This window comes from Budorcas taxicolor, chromosome 5 (genome assembly GCF_023091745.1).
Source record: "Budorcas taxicolor isolate Tak-1 chromosome 5, Takin1.1, whole genome shotgun sequence".
In the NCBI taxonomy this organism is placed as follows: Eukaryota; Metazoa; Chordata; class Mammalia; order Artiodactyla; family Bovidae; genus Budorcas; species Budorcas taxicolor.
The window spans coordinates 1,436,092-1,454,391 of record NC_068914.1 but is presented as its reverse complement, the minus strand read 5'-3'; the positions used below and the strand labels follow the sequence as shown (position 1 = coordinate 1,454,391).

General features: G+C 45.7%; 1 pseudogene; it reads right to left on the bottom strand.

Annotated features, from left to right (window-relative positions):
* Window positions 1-8,028: 8,028 nt before the first annotated feature.
* Window positions 8,029-16,919, bottom strand: LOC128047438 (eukaryotic translation initiation factor 2A-like; annotated as a pseudogene).
* Window positions 16,920-18,300: the final 1,381 nt, after the last annotated feature.

Genomic DNA, 18,300 nt, shown 5'->3' with positions numbered 1-18,300 from the left:
AGGGAGCATACAGGGTGGGAGGGCAGACACCTAAACCAAGTTGGGAGGGGGCAAGAAAGGATTCCTGGAGGAGATAGTATTGGAGGTGAGGCTCACGGGTGACTTATGCGGGCTGAGAGGACGTTTCTGGCTTGAGACGGTGAGGCAGTGGCAGTGGCATTAGTGAAAGCACTTTCCTCTGCTCCACGCCTCTTGAGAGCAAGTGGAAACCCAGGTCCAGTCTGGGAAGCTGTCAAAACTGTCCCGGTGTGGGAGGCAGGGGATACCCGAATGGAAGGATCAAAGAGAAATTTGATAGCTGTGATCCTGAGGTAATCACTGGCACCATGCAAAGCCCTGGCCACTCCAGGAAAAGCCCTTCCCCAAGAGGAGAGAGACCTGTGTGCGCGCCAAGTTCTTTCCGTTGTGTGTAACTGCTGCCAACCCTATGGAACCATCAGTTTCCTCTGCTCATGGAATTTTCCAGGCAAGAATACTGGAGTGGGTTGCCATGCCTTCCTCCAGGGGATCTTCCCGACCCAGGGTTCGAACCCATGTCTCTTTAAGTCTCTTGCATTGGCGGGCGAGTTCTTTATCACTAGCGCCAACTGGCAAGCTCAGAGAGACCTGGATAAGGCCTAATTCTGGGAATGGGGTTGAGGTCATAGTAGTAAGGACAGTCCCACAGCACCGGGAACAAGCTGGCCTCGGGAGAGGAGAATCCACCCAGGGCAGTCATATGTCAGCGGGCCTGATTTGCTGTGTGGCGCAGCCGGGATGCTCAGTTCTCAGCCCCAATTTAGGGTCTTATTCTTGACCCAATGCCAGACTAATCTCCAGCAAAAGCTGGTCTGGAGGTGCAAGGATCCAGCCTTGGCATTAGCTCCAGAGGCGACCCCTTCCCTTCTGGCCCTTGTTCACTCCTGTTCGCAGTCCTGCTCTCTCCAGACGGGCGGGGCTGGAAGCACTTCAGAAGAAGAGCTCTCAGCTGGACTCATCCGCTCTTCCAACACTTGGAGAGATGTAAGTCTGCTCCCACCCTGCAGTCATCCTGCCTCTTGGCCCTTGGGCTGGAGAGGGATGTCCAGGCGGCGGGCGGGTGGTGGCGGTTGTGGGGGGGTGCGATTGAGCTTCACTAAATCCTCCAGGCTGAGGTGGAGGGAAGAGAGCAGGACTGGACTGTGAGGACGGGCGTGGGGATGACTTCCCCTGCCCCGGGCTAGCTTTTCCTTTGCCGGGATTGTAACTGAGGAGCTGGCTGCTCTCAGGTAGTATGGATTAACATCCGAGCTCACCAGCCCGTCTTCTCAACACTGTGTCCCCTTCTCCATGCTTGGACAAACCCGGTGTCCACAGATTGGCACAAGTCTGTACTCACGTTGATTTTAGAGCTGGGGGTTGGGCAGAAATGATGGCTAGTCTAGAAAACGATGTACTCACGGCTGGGTGCAGGGTTTCTCCTGCTATCAGGATGTCCTGGGAATTGCATTTCAAGGAGATGTTGGGCAATGTAGAAAAAACAGGCAAACAGAAACAATTGGAGATTTACTTATGGGCCAATGCAGCCCACCACAAATAGTTGGACAGTGTCTCTGCAAAACACCTGGGGGTCTCCTGTGTGGAAGTGAGCGATGTGATTTTTTTTTGGTGCTGAAACTTACTTTATGTCTTGGGAAGAGACCCTCAAGCTTCTTCGATCCCCTTCTATCATATCGCCTCGACAGCTCTGGGAGATATTGTCCCAGTTAAGCACACCAGCAGCTGCTGATTTTGGCTACAGTTTGCCTTGTTTATTTCTTGGGAGGAAAGAAGATGCTCTGCTGTCCTCAAAAGCTACCAGTGGAAATCAAGACAAAAACACGGAACAGATGGGCCAGGAGGACGGAAATCCCAGGGCACGCTCTGGGTTCCTCTCCTCAGCAGAAGGCTGTGACACCCAATGGTTATAGACTCTCTTCCTGCCAGGCCTGGGGCTACATGGTGCTCCTCAGGGCTCCTCCCACCCGGCATTTCAGGGCACGAGATGGAGGTGGAGTGGCAGGTTTCAAGGAGGCGACAGTGAGCAAGGTATTGGACATCTCCTATTTATCAAAATATTTCATCCATCATCGCGTTACCAGCTCGACCGTAAGTGACTCAGTTCTCGGGGTGTCAACTTCTCCCACTCCTGGGTTCTGACTTGAACCAACTGAGACTCCAGTTAACATTTGTGTTATTGGTTACTATTGCCAGGCATGAGTGTATAGATTTGCAAGGTTATACTTAATCCTAATCTTATTTTTATGCTGTACCCATTTTTCTGATTAGAAAGTTGAGTATCAGAGAAGACAAATAATTTATTCAAAGTCAGATAGTTAGTAGTTGGCACTGCTGGTTAGTTGATCACCCAAAATACATGAAATATTAAATACCAGAATAGACTGTCTTCCTGGGAAGACATATGCCGCTCCTTCAATATGTATCTATCCATATCTATATGTTTAGTTCAGTTCAGTTCAGTTCAGTCACTCAGTCGTGTCCGACTCTTTGAGATCCCATGGACTGCAGCAGGCCAGGCTTCTCTGTCCATCACCAACTCCTGGAGCCTCCTCAAACTCACGTCCATCGAGTCGGTGATGCCATCCAACCATCTCATCCTCTGTTGTCCCCTTCTCCTCCCGCCTTCTATCTTTCCCAGCATCAGGGTCTTTTCTTTGAGTCAGTTTTTTGCATCAGGTGACCAAAATACTGGAGTTTCAGCTTGAGCATCAGTCCTTCCAATGAATATTCAGGACTCATTTCCTTTAGGATGGACTGGTTGGATCTGTTTGCAGTCTAAGGGACTCTCAAGAGTCTTCTCCAACATCACAGTTCAAAAGCATCAATTCTTCAGCGCTCAGCTTTCTTTATAGTCCAACTCTCACATCCATACACGACCACTGGAAAAACCATAGCCTTGACTAGACAGACCTTTGTCGGTAAAGTAATGTCTCTGCTTTTTAATATGCTGTCTAGGTTGATCAGGGAAGCTTTTTTTCCAAGGAGCAAGCATCTTTTAATTTCAAGGCTGCAGTCACCATCTGCAGTGAGTTTGGAGCCCAAGGAAATAAATGAGTCTCTCACTGCTTTCATTGTTTCCCCATTTGTTTGCCACGAAGTGATGGGACCAGATGCCATGATCTTAGTTTTCTGAATGTTGAGTTTTAAGCCAACTTTTTCACTCTCCTCTTTCACTTGCATCAAGAGGCTCTTTAGTTCTTCTTTGCTTTCTGCCATAAGGGTGGTGTCATCTGCCTATCTGAGATTATTGATATTTCTCCCAGAAACCTTGATTCCAGCTTGTGCTTCTTCCAGCCCAGCATTTCTCATGATGTACTCTGCATGTAAGTTAAATAAGCAGGGTGACAATATGCAGCCTTGACATACTCCTTTCCCTATTTGGAACCAGTCTGTTGTTCCATGTCCAGTTCTAACTGTTGCTTCTTGACCTGCATACAGATTTCTCAGGAGGCAGGTAAGGTAGTCTGGTATTTCCATCTCTTTAAGAATTTTCCAGTTTGTTGAGATCCACACAGTCAAAGGCTTTGGATAATCAATAAAGCAGTAGATGTTTTACTGGAACTTTTTTGCTTTTTTGATGATCCAATGAATGTCAGCAATTTGATCTCTGATTCCTCTGCCTTTTCTAAATCCAGCATGTATCTATATCTATATATCTGGCAAACCTAACTCAGCAGTGATATGTATCCGTCTATCTCGCAGTCAAGGAAACAAATGTAAAGAACCTAGAAACACTGGGAGAAACTCAGCATCTTTAGAAGGATATGTAAAATTACTTTGAAAGCACATTGAAATTAAAAATAACCTGAAAAAGATATTGCCTCAGGAAATAAACTTTAAAAGCACCAAAACATTCCTTAGAATAGAATTAATGTTAGTAAATGATATAATAATGTAAACATGGATGAGAGTATTTTCTAAATAAATTATTTCAAAACTCAGCGATCTGGAGAAAAGAAAATAAAGTCAATGAAATAAAAAAGTGGGTTAAAGAGCAGAATTAATGTAGCTGAAAATTGAATTTGTAAGCTGGAAGAGGTCAACAAAGAATTCTTCCAAAATATAGCCCCAAAGACAAGGAAGTGGAACGTATTAAAGGAGCATAGTGAGACAGAGAGACTTATCACATTATTCCAAATTCTGCCTAATTCAATTTGTAAGAGGGGGGAGAAAAAAGCAGGGAAGTGAAGGGAGGGATAAGTAACAGAGGACGAAATTTTCAGAAACAAAGACATGAGTCCTTGAGTCTAAATAGCCCACTGAGTGTGAGATAGGTCAAATGCAACACACAAACCACGTGTACACACTGCGGTGATGTTGCAGGAAAAAAGTTTCCTAAAGGCTAATAAAGCAAAACAAAAGAGAATGTAATTTCTTTATAAAGGAATAAGAACAGATTGGAATTGTAGTTCTTAAAAGCAAGAGAGGATTTCTGAAAGCAAAAGAGCAATATCTTCAAATTGCCATGTGATTTTTTAACTGGAATTCTATCCCAAGCAATATAAAAACAAATAAGTACTAGGGAAAAATAGTTCCTTAAAGCCTTTTAAGCACTCTGGAAGTTTACCACTGAGAAGCCTTACCAGGAACTTTGGAAACTCTATTCCAGCAAAATAAAACACAAATATTGATAATTACATTTGGAGAAGACTTGGAATATAGGGAATAGTGGCCAGCCAAAAAATAATTAATTCTAAATAAGTATTTATTTTAAAAATAATTAGTGACAATTAATACAAACTTGAATTTATATTTCTAACTGATTTCAGGAGAGGTCAGATCATGGAGGAAGGGAAAAGCTTTATATTTAAGAACTTTTAACAACATTTTTTCCCATCTTTTGAACAGGGGGAACCCCAGTTTAATTTTGCACTTGGTACCACAATCTGTATAAGCTACCTCTGTTACCCAAAGTGAATGCATGAGATTTCTTCTGCTAAAGAAATGGGAACAAAGAGGTTCTATATTTGAAGACATCAAGCAAATAAAACTGGGTGAGAAAAGGAAAATTAAGTTAGCTGCTAACAGATTTAGAGACATCCTTAGACTTCCACTGTCAACATGGGAAATCGCAGGGTTTTTCATGGAACAACTGAACCACTCAGAGAAAAGGGCTACACGTCCTGGCATTTCAGGGTGACTGATATCATTGTTGGTCCGTCATCCCACCAACCTGCACTGAAACTGTTCGATGTATAAGCTCTTCCATGCACAAATGGCCAGTTTCAAAACCTTGTCATCCCTCCAAAGATGACCCTGTATCCAGGGATTAATGCACTCCTTCCTATTTCTCTTTCTGACTTTTAATTTAGAAGTTGCACCCATTTGCACTTATAGAATTACTGACACATTGCGTCTCAGGTTCTCTTTGCGTTCTTCACATTCATCACCACATCCTGGACTTAAGACCTTCTTTTGTGCCTGTCTCTGTACTAGGCTGGGAGCTCCCTGAGGACACAGCCATCTGTCTCTTGCTCACTGTTAGAGCCCAGAGTCCCCCCATGGTGCTTTCCCCCTCTTATAAACTGATTTGAGTGAACAAGTGTGAAATAACTTAGTAAACTGTATGTGAACAAAATGACAGCTTCTGATTACAGAATGGATAGAGAGCAGATTCCAGGGAGGCCTGGGGTCATATGAAGTTGATTCTAAGACAGTGTGAGTGGCAAGTATGCTGCCTGGGTCACTGCGTTCCCATCAATATCCTGAGCCCGTGAGGCAGGTGTCGGGCAGGATGGAACTCTGTTCCTCGCTGGAGTGGAGCAGAAGCAAGGCAGAAGCATCTTCCTTTTCTCCTCTTCCCTCCTCCATCCCCCTACCAACCACAGCAGGAACTTTCGAAGTTCAACGTGATTCTTGTTCTCCTTTGCCTTCCCAGAGCCTTCCCTGGTCTCTGGTTTCAGGCCTGAGAATAAATCTCTTGGTCACCCTACTCAATCAGCTTCTCCCAGAGAAAGGACCCGGCTGCAAGGATGACAGGAACCAGACTTCAAATGGTTTTCCAGGAGCAGAGGGAAGCGAAACCTTTTCCTGCCGTTTCTTCAGCCAAGGAATTAAGGGAAGGATGTGGGTCACAGGGCTACAGCAGTGCGAGGAGGGATTCCAGCACTTTCTTGAGGACTCACGGGAAGGTCTGTTTCCCTTCAGCAGAAGCTGCCCTTTGCTTTCCAGGCGGTGCCTGGCTCACCTCATCAGAGGCTCTGTGGTGGGAAACCAGTGCCCTGGCTGGCTTGGGTGGCTTCTACTAAGATATGCAGGAAGGAAGTGAAGCCTTTTATTTCTGTTATCCCTCCCTGGGCAATGGCAAGAAATTTTTGCCTTGAGAGCCTTTATTTTTCTAGGAGAATTGCCTTCTCCCTTTAGGAGAGATTCCTACCTCCCTAAGTAGCTGTTGCTCTAAATAAGCACCTCCTTCCCAATAACCTCAGTCTGAAGGTGTCCTGTGGCACGGAGATTCTGTTTGCCTGGTCAAGATCAATGCAGAAATAAAGAGCATGGCAGCAGGAACACACTCCCTCATCAGCCTGCTTTCCACACTATAAAGTTTAAGGATAGCATCCTGCCACCCACATGGGAAGAAGCATGGTTTCTAGAATTGAGGTACAGTATGTGTGGTACCTAGGATCAGCTGCATAAAGTTTCAAAAAGAAATTCTGTGTCCTGCAACAGGGCAAGCACCTCAAATTTGAATTAAAGATAAAAACTGAAAATGGAGAAAAACCCGGGAAGACCTACTGCTCAGTGGGCAGATGGTACCCTCCCCACAGACTTCAGCCATCATCTGCCTGCAGGGGTTGCTTCACAGAGCCCTGCCTCTCAGAGCATCTCTGCTACCACATCTCCGTGGATTCAGAGCTGGAGGAAACCTGACTTCCTGGGCTTCCCTCGCAAGCGGCACCACCAGTCGGGGCTCCCTCCCTCTGGTTTCTCAAAGCAGTGTCTCTGGGGATGCCCTTCTTGCCTCTTTTTTCTCCACGTTCTCTTTTGTGTGTGTGTCTGTGTGTTTCTTAGCCCTTTTAAGTTCTTTTACCTGCTAGAACTTTAACATGTTAATCTCCTTCCTGTCAGACTCCACATGGTACATTTTATTATATCTTGACTATGTCTAGACGAAGCTTAGCACATGGGAGGCATGAAATACGTATGCATAAATGAATGGGGACTTCCACAGACCAGTATTATGTGTCCAGCTCTATCTCTGACCATTCAAGGCCACTAAAAAAATTGCGGAAACTCCTTTTGTGATGGGGAAATGACACCCTTGTATTCAGGCTCTTCTGGGGTTCCTCACTGGATAGAGCAAAGCCTGAGTCTTGGTTTAAATATTAAAACTTTAAGGATTCTCAAAAGAACTGCACTATAAAGCAATTCACTTCTCTACCAAATTACTCTGAGATTATGCTGATCAACTTAGTGTGTTAGCACAGGTTTAGGAGAAAACATTCATTCTCGAGTTAGAGAAACAAGATTTTGTTCACCTGGCTTGTTTTGCACTACTTTAAAGCAGTCAAATGGATTACATTTATTTAAATTTAAAATGTCTTTCCCCATATATGGTACATTATACTGAGTAAAACTGATACTTGATTTTCAGTGTCTTGAGCTTAGCTAAGAAATGGATATCTCTTTTCTTCAGCATGTGTTGAAAGGTCAAGAAAGTTGCTTTAGTGGACATTATTAACTAAGGACCTCCCTGGTGGCTCAGATGGTAAAGAATCTGCCTGCAGTGGAGGAGACCCAGGTTCCGCCCCTGGGTTGGGAAGATCCCTTGGAGAGAGGAATGGCTACCCACTCCAGTATTCCTGCCTGGAGAATGCCACAGACAGACGCAGACATGACTGAGTGACTAACACTTCTCGTTTCCACGTGTATGTCAAAGCTTGGCTAAACGGTTGCGTTATAGATGAGCAGTGCATGGTGGGTCTGTGGTGGCCTGGTGACATTCAGGGTGCTCCACCAGGTTTAGTACACAGGATGTGTTTCCTGGTTTATGCTTACAGCTTGCCTTCTCTAAATATTTAACATCACCAATTCCAAATCTTCCAGCTCCTGGAGAAGGGTGATATCTTTTTGAATTTTCTCCAACTGATTGTTTTTCTAGTCATATTTCAGTTGCTGCTTATTCTTTCAAGGCTCAGTTGCTTTTGGGTCCCCTTTAGGATCTTGAATTTTCGTCTGTCTCACCGTCTCCAGATGCTGATGGAGACACAGTGTTCTGTGGGGTGCTCCGGGAGGCAGGGGTAGGTGCCAAGTCTTGGTTCTAGTCGCTTCCTGCTTTGCAGCTTTCTTAGTCTCATGTTTCCTTTGATTTTTAAAGACTGCTCTTGGTAATGGCTTATCATTTCCTGGTTTTGGTTTCTTATTATGGAGTAGCTTCTTCTCAGGCAGCTTGGAATTGACAATTAGTTTATTTCTTAAAGCTGAGACTATCAACCATTGCAAATTTCTCTTCCTAATTGGGTACTTCACTTAAAACTACTTGGGAAGCAATTGTTTTCACTGGAAATAGCCCATCCAAAAACAGTTGCCAGGATAAGGCTGGCATAATACCAAAGCGTGTACCCATTATTAACACACAAGCTGGGAGCTTGCAGGCCAATAAAAATGTGCTCCCCATCTGGGCACCAAGCAAAATACATAGCATCAGAGGCTAGTGGCTTACAAATAGGGTTGCATTTTAAAATATCTCATGACTGCTTTTGCCCCTCAGATTTCTAAATCTAACTAGCATTAATAGCCTTGAGAACTGAATAAGCTGCATTAGAACACCGGTTCCAAAGTCAAACACTGGATCACATTTCAAGTTGCATATCGTCTCTTCGGCAGGCATAAATCCATAAATAGTGTAAAACTCAGCTGACCTAGAATTCCAAATTACACCGTAACTGGGGCTATGCCTTGGTAACTGAACAGATTACAACATTTTCTCCATTTGTTGTGAAGTAACACATCATTTGTTTTCTGTCGCAGGAAGTTCCTGTCTTAAAAACTGTTCTAGCCATCACAACACAGCAGTGTCTTTGTTATTCCATAACATCATAACCTTATCAACCTTATAGGAAGATTGTGGGCTGAACCTACAAGAGGTACACCAGAGTTGGGGTACAGACAAAATTTAACAAACACAGGGGCACCTTCACTCCCAGAATGAAGACAGTTCCCCTACGTGACTAGAATCCAAGTGAGGACACACAGTAAGGACACGATTGTTATGCACAGTAGGTGCTCAGTAGATATTTGTAAATGAATTAATTGCTGTCTCTTCCCTTGCCCTCAGTTCCCAGCATACTCAGAAAATAGCATTTGATTAAAGAGTAAAGAGATGAATGAATGGTAAATACATCTTTCTATTGCTTATTCTGCTGCAAATGCCCTCCACGCTCGGCAAAGCAGCCCCTAGGCCTGGGAGCACGTCCTCCCCAGTTGGCCTCCTGGTTTTATTCTTGTGGCATTGTTGTCTATAAGCAGATTTCCTTTGATCATTTCCAGGACAAGAATGAATCCTGTGTAGGTGGAAGTCATCATAACTGTGTAACCTTGAAACATCTCCCAGCTCGGTTTTTTATAAAAAAAACTATTGCTCCCAACTTGAATCCTATTCACTAATCTTTTTTTTTTTTTTTTGGTTGCCCTGTGAAGCTCGCAGGATCTTAGTTTCCTGACCAGGGATCAAAGGATGCTCTCCGCAGTGAGAGTGCGGAGTCCCAACCTATGGGCCACCAAGGAATGCCCCCAACTTGACTTTTTTTTCCTAGATGGGTACCCTGAACGAAAGAAAGCCCTGGTTTTCCTTGTCTGTGGTTTAGGCCAAAACCAAAGTCTATCCCTGACCTGGTCTTCCCTCTGACTAGGTCTCCTTCTGTGCGTTTTCTCCAGTTGGAGAACTCTCTGAATCATGGGTCTTGGGCCAGATCAGAGTCACCTGGAAGCTTGTCGAATGGCCATCTGGGGGAAGACAAGAGGCAGGAGGAGCAGCCTGAAGATGCAGCAAGGGGTCCATCTCAACAGCCGCCGAGACCTGCCTCCAGCTCGGCCTTTTGTCTTCCCTTCCAGCGACCTTGGTCTCTAACTCTGGCCATCCTTGCCCTCCTTTGGAGAAGGCTCCTTCTAAGACTGGCTGTAAAGGGGCATGTGTCCCTCCTGGTCTGACTCCCACCCCTCAGGTCCCAGAGACCAGTCTAAATGGGAATAAGCATGCTCCCCAACTTTCCAGAGCTTCCTCTCCCCAAGCTGGCTGGACCCTTCCATGGAAGGAGCCGTCTGGCAGCACCACGAAGGGTGGATATTCACAGCCCAGTTGTTCTGTCCAGTTACTGAAGCAAGGCTCCTGCGTGGGAAGCCACCCTCACTGCCGGTCCCCCCTGTGCCTGGCTCTGAGGGACCCGCTCTCTCCACCAACGGTCAGACTCCCGGTTTGTGTCCTGAATTTCACATGTTTGTGCTTTTGGCTCCTTTGGTTGCTGGTGAAAACTTGGCACACTTCATGCTTCTATTCCAATAACGTATTTGTTTTAAAATTTGGAATGTCTGAAAAATCAAGAGTGTTAAAGTCTGTGTGTGTGTGTGAGTGTGTTTGATAGAACATATGGGAAAATCCCTTCCCCCTGGCTATTTATAAGCCTTCCCAGGCACTGAAAGCACAATGGCCATAACTCTCTTCCATTCAAAAAAAGTGCCGAGTGCAGCAATTTCTTATTTTATATACCTCCTTGCTCTTAAGTGCTCACTGTTTGGATTTCTGATCTGATAACTTTATTTAAAAATTGAGTTTTACTGATGAGTCCCAGGAATGAAACATACAGTGTGGGGAATATAATTAATAATCATGTAATATCTTTGTATGATGACAGAGGTGATCCAAAGGTACAAACTTAATTAGTTATAAGATAAACAAATATTGGGAATGTAATGTACACAGAGTCGGACATGACTGAAGCGACTTAGCAGCAGCAGCAGCATACACTCTGATGAATATAATTAATACTGCTATATGTTTTATATGAAAGTCATTAGAGGGTTTTGTAAGAGTGCTCATCACAAGGAAAGCATATTTGCTTCCTTTTCCTGTTCTTCTGTGTCTGTAAGAGACGGAGAATGCTCACTAAACGTATTACGGTAACCGCTTCATGAGATATGTAAGTCAGACCGTTACGCTGTGCCCTTACCTTAGGTACCGTTACCTTAAACCGTTGTGGTGTTGTATGTTAATTATGTCTCAATAAAACCGGAAGAAAAAATTTAAAAATATTTTTAAAAATCGAGTTTTACTGGAACTTTGCACTCATTTGAACTCTTTCTTCTGGCCAAGGGCTTCATTTCTGTGGCTGCCCCTCTCACTCCATGAAGCTGGAGCAGTATAGTGCCTGCTCCCAGTGATACTACAGGGTCTGGTTAGGGACTTCAACCATCACATGATAGGAAGACCCTAATACCACAGAAGAAATGCCATGTACATCTGGCCAACTCCTGCACCTTCTGGCCCCTGGCTGGCCCTTTCGCTTCCTCCCCTGCGACTATGCAGAAACCTGGCACCTGGAAGGCGCTCTGTAAATGCTTATTAAACAAATGTTCCCACCATCCTCTGCTCTTTCCATTTATGTTCCTAAGATTCTCTGGCTACATCACGCCCTTCCCTGGGTCTGTCTTTGGACAAGCTCTTCTGTCTTCCCTTGATGATTTGAGAATCCACACTTTCCAGTTTCATGTTTTCAGGTTGGGCCCATGTGTTTATCTTGGAAGTGGAGAAATTAAGGAAATGTCTGCAAAGCAGTTGGAAGATGGAAAGCGATTCCATAAATGGCCCTGAGACATCAAGGAAGTTTTGGATGATAGGAAGCCAATGGCATTGGAGCCAGCGATTTCCAGATTTTCAGGGTCTCAGAGGGAAGGGATAGGCTGCCGCAGAGAGCCTGTAGTCCACTCAACGTGCAGAAAGCAGGGTCGGAGGGAAGGACTTTGGGGACCCTGCTAGTGGCCTGCTGAGCTTCATCTTGCTCAGCCTGTGTGTGGATGAGGAAGATGTGCCTGCAAGCTCTGAACCCCTGTGAGCAGGGGCACAGGGAATCTTGGCTGACTCTGGCCTATACCATAAACCAGGAAACACCAACCCGATGACTCAGCCCTGCAGTGAACTGCTAATTAACTTGGCAGATGAGGCAGGATGAGTTAATCTGCATCTATGCAGAGGGAGGGTGAGCAAAATCTACCAAGTGAAAACAATGAGTCAAAGAATTACAAGTGCATACAAACAGTGCTTGCACACGTGTGCTTGGTATCCCTGGTGGCCCAGCGGTGAAGAGGCGCCTGCGAGTGTGGGAGACTTGGGCTCAGCCCCTGGGTTGGGACGATCCCCTGGGAAGGAGATGGCAAGGCTCTCCAGTATGCTTGCCTGGAGAAGCCCACGAGCAGAGAAGCCTGGCGGTGTTTCAGTTCACAGGGTCACAAAAGAGCTGGACAGTGACTCAGAGACTGAATGGCAGCAACAGAAACACTCGTCCTCATCCCTTGCAGAACGATCACCACCGCACCAACACAGAGTGCAGGAGTTTAGCAGGACGCTTTCTTATGGGCGCTTCTCTCTCGTTCTATATGATGGCTGGTTCTTGATTACTGGGGGCCGGCTGGTTCTGATTGCCCTGATGGGCTATGGTTCCAGGAGACTGATCCCCAGCCCTCTGCCAGCACATTCCTTCTCCTCACTTCACTCCCAGGTTGGTTCTGCTTCTGCTCTGCAGCTGTCTGCTCCCTGAGTTGACTATGGTCTCTCCAAAGAATTGGTAGAGTCTTTGTGGGATATTCACACTTCCTTGAGCTTTATCACGCTTAGTCGCTCAATTGTGTCTGACTGTACTTTGCCAGGTTTCTCTATCTATGGGGTTGGTTTGATGTAAAAATGTTTGATTGACAATTGATTTTTAAGTAAAGTATTAATTGTGTCAGTATAAGCCTCTGTTTTTTTTTTTCTCATTTCTTAAGGACCTGTAGAAAGACAATTGGATTTTCTTTTAATGTTAAAAAGGATGGATCTCAGCCACTTCATCTCTGACTTTTTTCTCTCGGCTTCTGTATAACCCCAGCCCGCTCTGCTCCAGGGCTGGGGAGGCAATCTCACCTGCCTGGCTCTGGGCCACTGGGAATACCAGGCTCTGAGGATTCAGCCAGAGGTCCCCAATTACCCCCAGGGAGACCAGCACCCAGCCAGCCCTTTGCCTCACTTGGCTGTAGCCTAGACTGCCTTCAAGGTATTAGAGAGTGCAGCATGAATGCCCCAGTTGTGGGAAAATAAAATGCATCCTTTGTCAGGGACAATTCTGCATCAAGTTCAGTGTAAGTAGCCCCAACAGAGACATGTGCTCAGCTGTCCCTGGAGCACGCCTCCCCCCACCCCAAGGGCCTGTGGGACAACTGCCAGTGTCATTTCACAGGAACGCCAGGACGCATGGACAGCGAGAAAGTGATTTTGCTCTGTTTTCTATAAAGAAGTGAGCACCACCCGAATTCCCAATATCCTAAGATCTTCACCATTAATATTCTAGAACCAAACTTTCTTGTATATTTTTAATCACATATATTATATACATGCACACAGGGGTGGGCTTCCTAGGTGGCTCAGCGGTAAAGAACCTGCTTGCAGTGCAGGACCTGTGGAGACTTGGGTTCGATTCTTGGGTCAGGAAGATCCCCGGATGGAGGAAATGACTACCCACTCCAGTAGTCTTGCCTGGAAAATCCCATGGGGGTCTCAGAAGAGCCAGAAATGACTGAGTGACTAAGCACCACAAATATGCACAGGTGTATAGATTTCATAGAATATTTAGTTGCAGATTTAATTGTATCCTGGACACGTTGGATATTATGGTATGAGACACTGGATAGTCACTGAATCTTGCATTTTTGCAGGGAAACTCTGACTCCATCCCAGCCATGAATGTGAAGGCTGTCTCATTGCTGCCAGGTGGGCATTAAAGTTCAGGCTGCGCTGACTCTGGGGCGTGGAAAGAGCTCCTTATTGCTCGGTGAAGATGAAATTCCATGATCCCTGCTTAGTTGCCTTGCTCCCATCTCAAGGAGGACTGCCTTACCATTCCCTAGTGAGAGTGGAGTGTCTGCCCGTCAGTGGGCAGGAAGGCGGGGCTGCGCTTGTTTCTGTGATGTCTGGCTGGAGTAGAATGGATATTGCCAGATCTTTTCAGTCTTGTGAGGCTACCCTAATTGTGTTTCTTCGCTTGTTTAAAAGAAGCCTTTTCTTGGCAAGCCCTTGTTTTCTGTACCTGTTGGCCTTTTCAGGTAGCTGTCTTCTCTAGCACCTGGTCTAGAATATATGAATTCAAAAGAAAATCCGAGGAACTCACCACCACGTCATGGCTTGGGTTCTGAGGCCCCTGGCCAGTCCGCTGTTTCCTTTCTATGTTTCAGCAGGAGGAACAGGAAATGTATTCCCTCCATCACTGTGGAGGTTGTGGTCCTCCATAATTTTGCTTTTGATGTCAGGTTTTGTTTTCTAGATGGTTTGATGCACAATTTTAATCTTATGCTATCTGGATATCTTTACATTTGGATAAGGAAATTCAGCCCATACACACTGACTTCTAATGTAGAGACTGAGTGATTAATTTCTTCCATTTTGTTTCCCACCTTTGTAATAAAAAACGCTTGGTCTAGATTTTTTTTCTTCCTTAGATTGTTGCTCTAGTCAGGTACAATTTTATTTCCCTTCCCAGTGCTCTGGTTTGTCTAACGTGGATATGCTATTCTGCATTACCATTGCACTCAAGTGGCTTCTCATTTTAAGGTTCCCACAGCTAATAAGTGCGGAGTTCTTTCTATTGTTCCTCTGAGTATTTTGAGGTCCTGGGGCAGATTTCATCTAGGAACACAGAAGCTGTGTTTTCTCAATCTGTTCCTTGGAGCAGGCCTCATTATTATGCCTCTCTGAAAAGACACTGGAACACTAGGTAAGAGGCCAGACGCGAGGAGGTGGCCATGCTGACTCTAGGGATATCTGAATCCAGCTCTCTCCTCTGGGTAGGATGATAATTCCTAGCATTTAAGGAACGGCAGCACTGAAACCTCACACCATCATCATTTGCTTTTGCTTCGTATTAAATGAACAGCCCAACAGGAGCCTGCAGAATCCACTTGGGACAGGGAACAGAATGTCAAAGAAGGTCCTCCTGCTTCAAGCTGGTTCTTTTTAAAAGGTGACATGAGGGCATGACCTAGAATCTTCAAGAATCTCAAATGTCTGTCTTTGGGGGACTGGCCTTCTTTATCCATCATGATGGTTTGGGGAATGGAGATGGAGCGTCTAGGCCAGAGCCACCTGGGCTGATAGAATTTTGGGTTAACTGTTTCCTCCTGGTGCTTGTCTGCCATTCTTGTTGTCTTCTAAAGGGCCCTGGTGTTTAGGCCACAGATTGGTGAAGAAGAGCAAAGACTGTGGCACTTCTTTATTTTCTTCTGAAGCAGCATGACCTCCCAAAAGGCTATGCCTCTCAAGTCCAATATTCACTCAAGTTAGGTCAAGATTTTATAAAGGGTTGAATATTAGCTGGGCGTGTACCCCCCCTTACTCTGAACACTTGCTTAGGCCTTCCGTGCCCCAGTCTCCCACTTGATAAGTTGGTGTCAGCAATCCAAGATTAGAAAATCGTATAGAACAGTACTCTAGCCTCAACAAAAGGTTCTTGATATCAGTCTTGCTGGGCTGACATGGCGATCATTTCTCTGTTGTATGCTAATACCAAGAGAATGCTATCGAAACATGCTTTCATGCAACAAATCTGCTTGGAGTCCATTTTCCAAATAGAAATATCTCACTTATGCATATTGAATTCAGTTCCTGAAGAATTTTAGCATCTCTTAGTGTTTTATGGCATTGGCCCTCTAATTTCACAGTTGGAAAATCTCAGACCCAAGGCACAGCTGTAACTGGCCCAGGGTCTCCTGGCCCCCAGCCCAGAGTGCTTTCCTCCACACCCAGGAAGTCACTAGCCTTTTGGTGCTACCTGGATGATCGCAGAGCTGTGAGTGGGATGCCCATATGGAAGGATAGAAATAAGGCACATTTCACATGAGCAAAATGCCATTTTCCCTGATTCTCCTCTGAGCCGTCTCACACTAGGGTTCGTCCTTGACCAGAGCTTCATCCTTTGACACGTTTCATGTTTCCTCATTCAGTGGTTAAGCACACTGTGCAGAAAATTTATTTATTTATCATTTATTTCTCTCCACCTCTGCCTTCCGCCTGTCCCCCCGCCCCCACACATACGTGTATATAGTCCAGTTCAGAAGTGCTGCAATGAACAACACAGACCAAACTGCTCTCCTCACGAAGCCCTATATTCTCATGTGGGGACACACAGTACAAAGGAATAAATGGGGAAAATGTAAAGTCATGAAATTCAAGGCGAAACTGGCCCAAGACGAATAGACCTGGAGTGCTGTCCTAGGCACAAAGTGCCAAGGTGCCCATGTCCCATTGTCCAGAGCTTCAGCCTGTTGGTCCAATCAGGCTGCAGAGGAGGTCTGGAAACACGCATTTCCCTGACGCAGAGACAGGAAATGTTGTGGAGAGCCTGTGACATGGCTCTGCAGGAACGGCTTAGTGAAACATGGCAAGTGCAGATGAGGAGAGCCACGCTGCTGCCCCAGAGAAGTGTGTTCTCCAGGGGCGTCCCTGGTGGTCCAGCGGTTAGGGATCCACTTGCCAACGCAGGGGACACGGCTTCTATCCCTGATCTGGGAAGATCCCGCCTGCCGCAGAGCAACTAAGCCTTGCGCCACAGCTGCTGCGCCCGCGCGCTGCAGAGCCGCCGAGCCGCAGCTGCTGCGCCCGCGTGCTGCCGTGGCTGAAGCTCACGCGCCTGGAGCCTGTGCTCCACGAGAGAGGCCGCCGCCATGAGGCGCCCGCGTGAAGAGCAGCCTCTGCTTGCTGCAGCTGGAGGAAGCTCATGCACAGCGACCAAGACCCCTCACGGCCGCAAGTGAATAAATAATTAAAGGAAAAACCCAGGGTGCTCCCCAGGCTTTTCTGTCCCCTCGTCCGTAGCGGCGGGCGGCAGATGGCAAGTGAAAGCAGCGTGGATCTAAGAGTCTGCTTGGGGGAAAGCTGCCTGGAGATGGTCAACATATATGAGACTTCAAGCAAGAAATAAAGCTCATTGTGTCGAGATGGTGAGATTTCAACATTTGCTTGGTGTATACTAGTGCGCCACCACACTTATTTCATAGCTGAGTTCGTTTTAAACTTCTTTATTTGAAAATGAAGCTTCAGTGGACATGTTAAAGCACGTATCTTTGTTTGTATCTCTAAGATCCTTGAATATATTCTGATTTTTGGAAAATGTACACCAATGTATCTCCCCTACCCCCGCCACATGCAAAGTAGTGTAAGAGAGTATTTATTAGAACATGGCCTTAAGAAAACTGTCATTATTAGTTAAAACTTTGTTAATTTTATAGACTGGAAATAGGACCTCATTGTTTTAAATTGCATGGTTTTGATTTCTATTTGATTTCTCAGTGGTGCAGAGCTGAGCAGATCCTTTCCTAAGGCTGCCTCTGGGAAAGAGGGTAGGTACTACTGGATGGTGGAGGTGCTGGGTAAGATCATCCATTGTCCTGTCTGGCGTTCTTGCTTCTTCAGTGTCCATGAACGGGGACCTTTGCAGCTGGGTTCTGCCCATCAGGAGCAGTGCCGTGGATCCGTCTTACGGTTATAGGCGGACCTCGCTTCACTGTGCTTTTCTTCACTGTTTCATACACTGTTCCTGTTTTAAAGACCTAAGGGGCTTCCTTGGCCCCCTGGTGGTTAAGATCCTGAGCTCCCAGGGCAGGGGCATGGGTCCAGTCCCCGGTGGGGGAAATCAGATCCTGCATGTGGCATGATTAAAAAAAAAATTAATAAAAATAAAAAAATAAAGACCTGCAAGATTCAGCCTTCCACCCTGCCTGCATGCCCCCAGGTCTCTATATCCCCAACCAAACCAAACAGCTGTTTCTCTTTTTCTGTTTTAAACTGAAGGCCTGTGCCAACCCTGCATCAAGCAAGTCTATCAGCACCGTTTTTTCCAGCAGAATTTACCCACTTCACGTCCCATTTTGGTATTTCTCACATTATTGCAAACTTTTTCATTATTACACTTGTGATGGTGATCTGATGTTACTCTTGTAAAAAGATTATGACTTACCAAGGACTCAGATGGTTGTTAGCATTTTTAGCAATAAATATATATTTTAATGGAGATATGTACACTTAAAAAAAAAAGGTCCTATATTGCA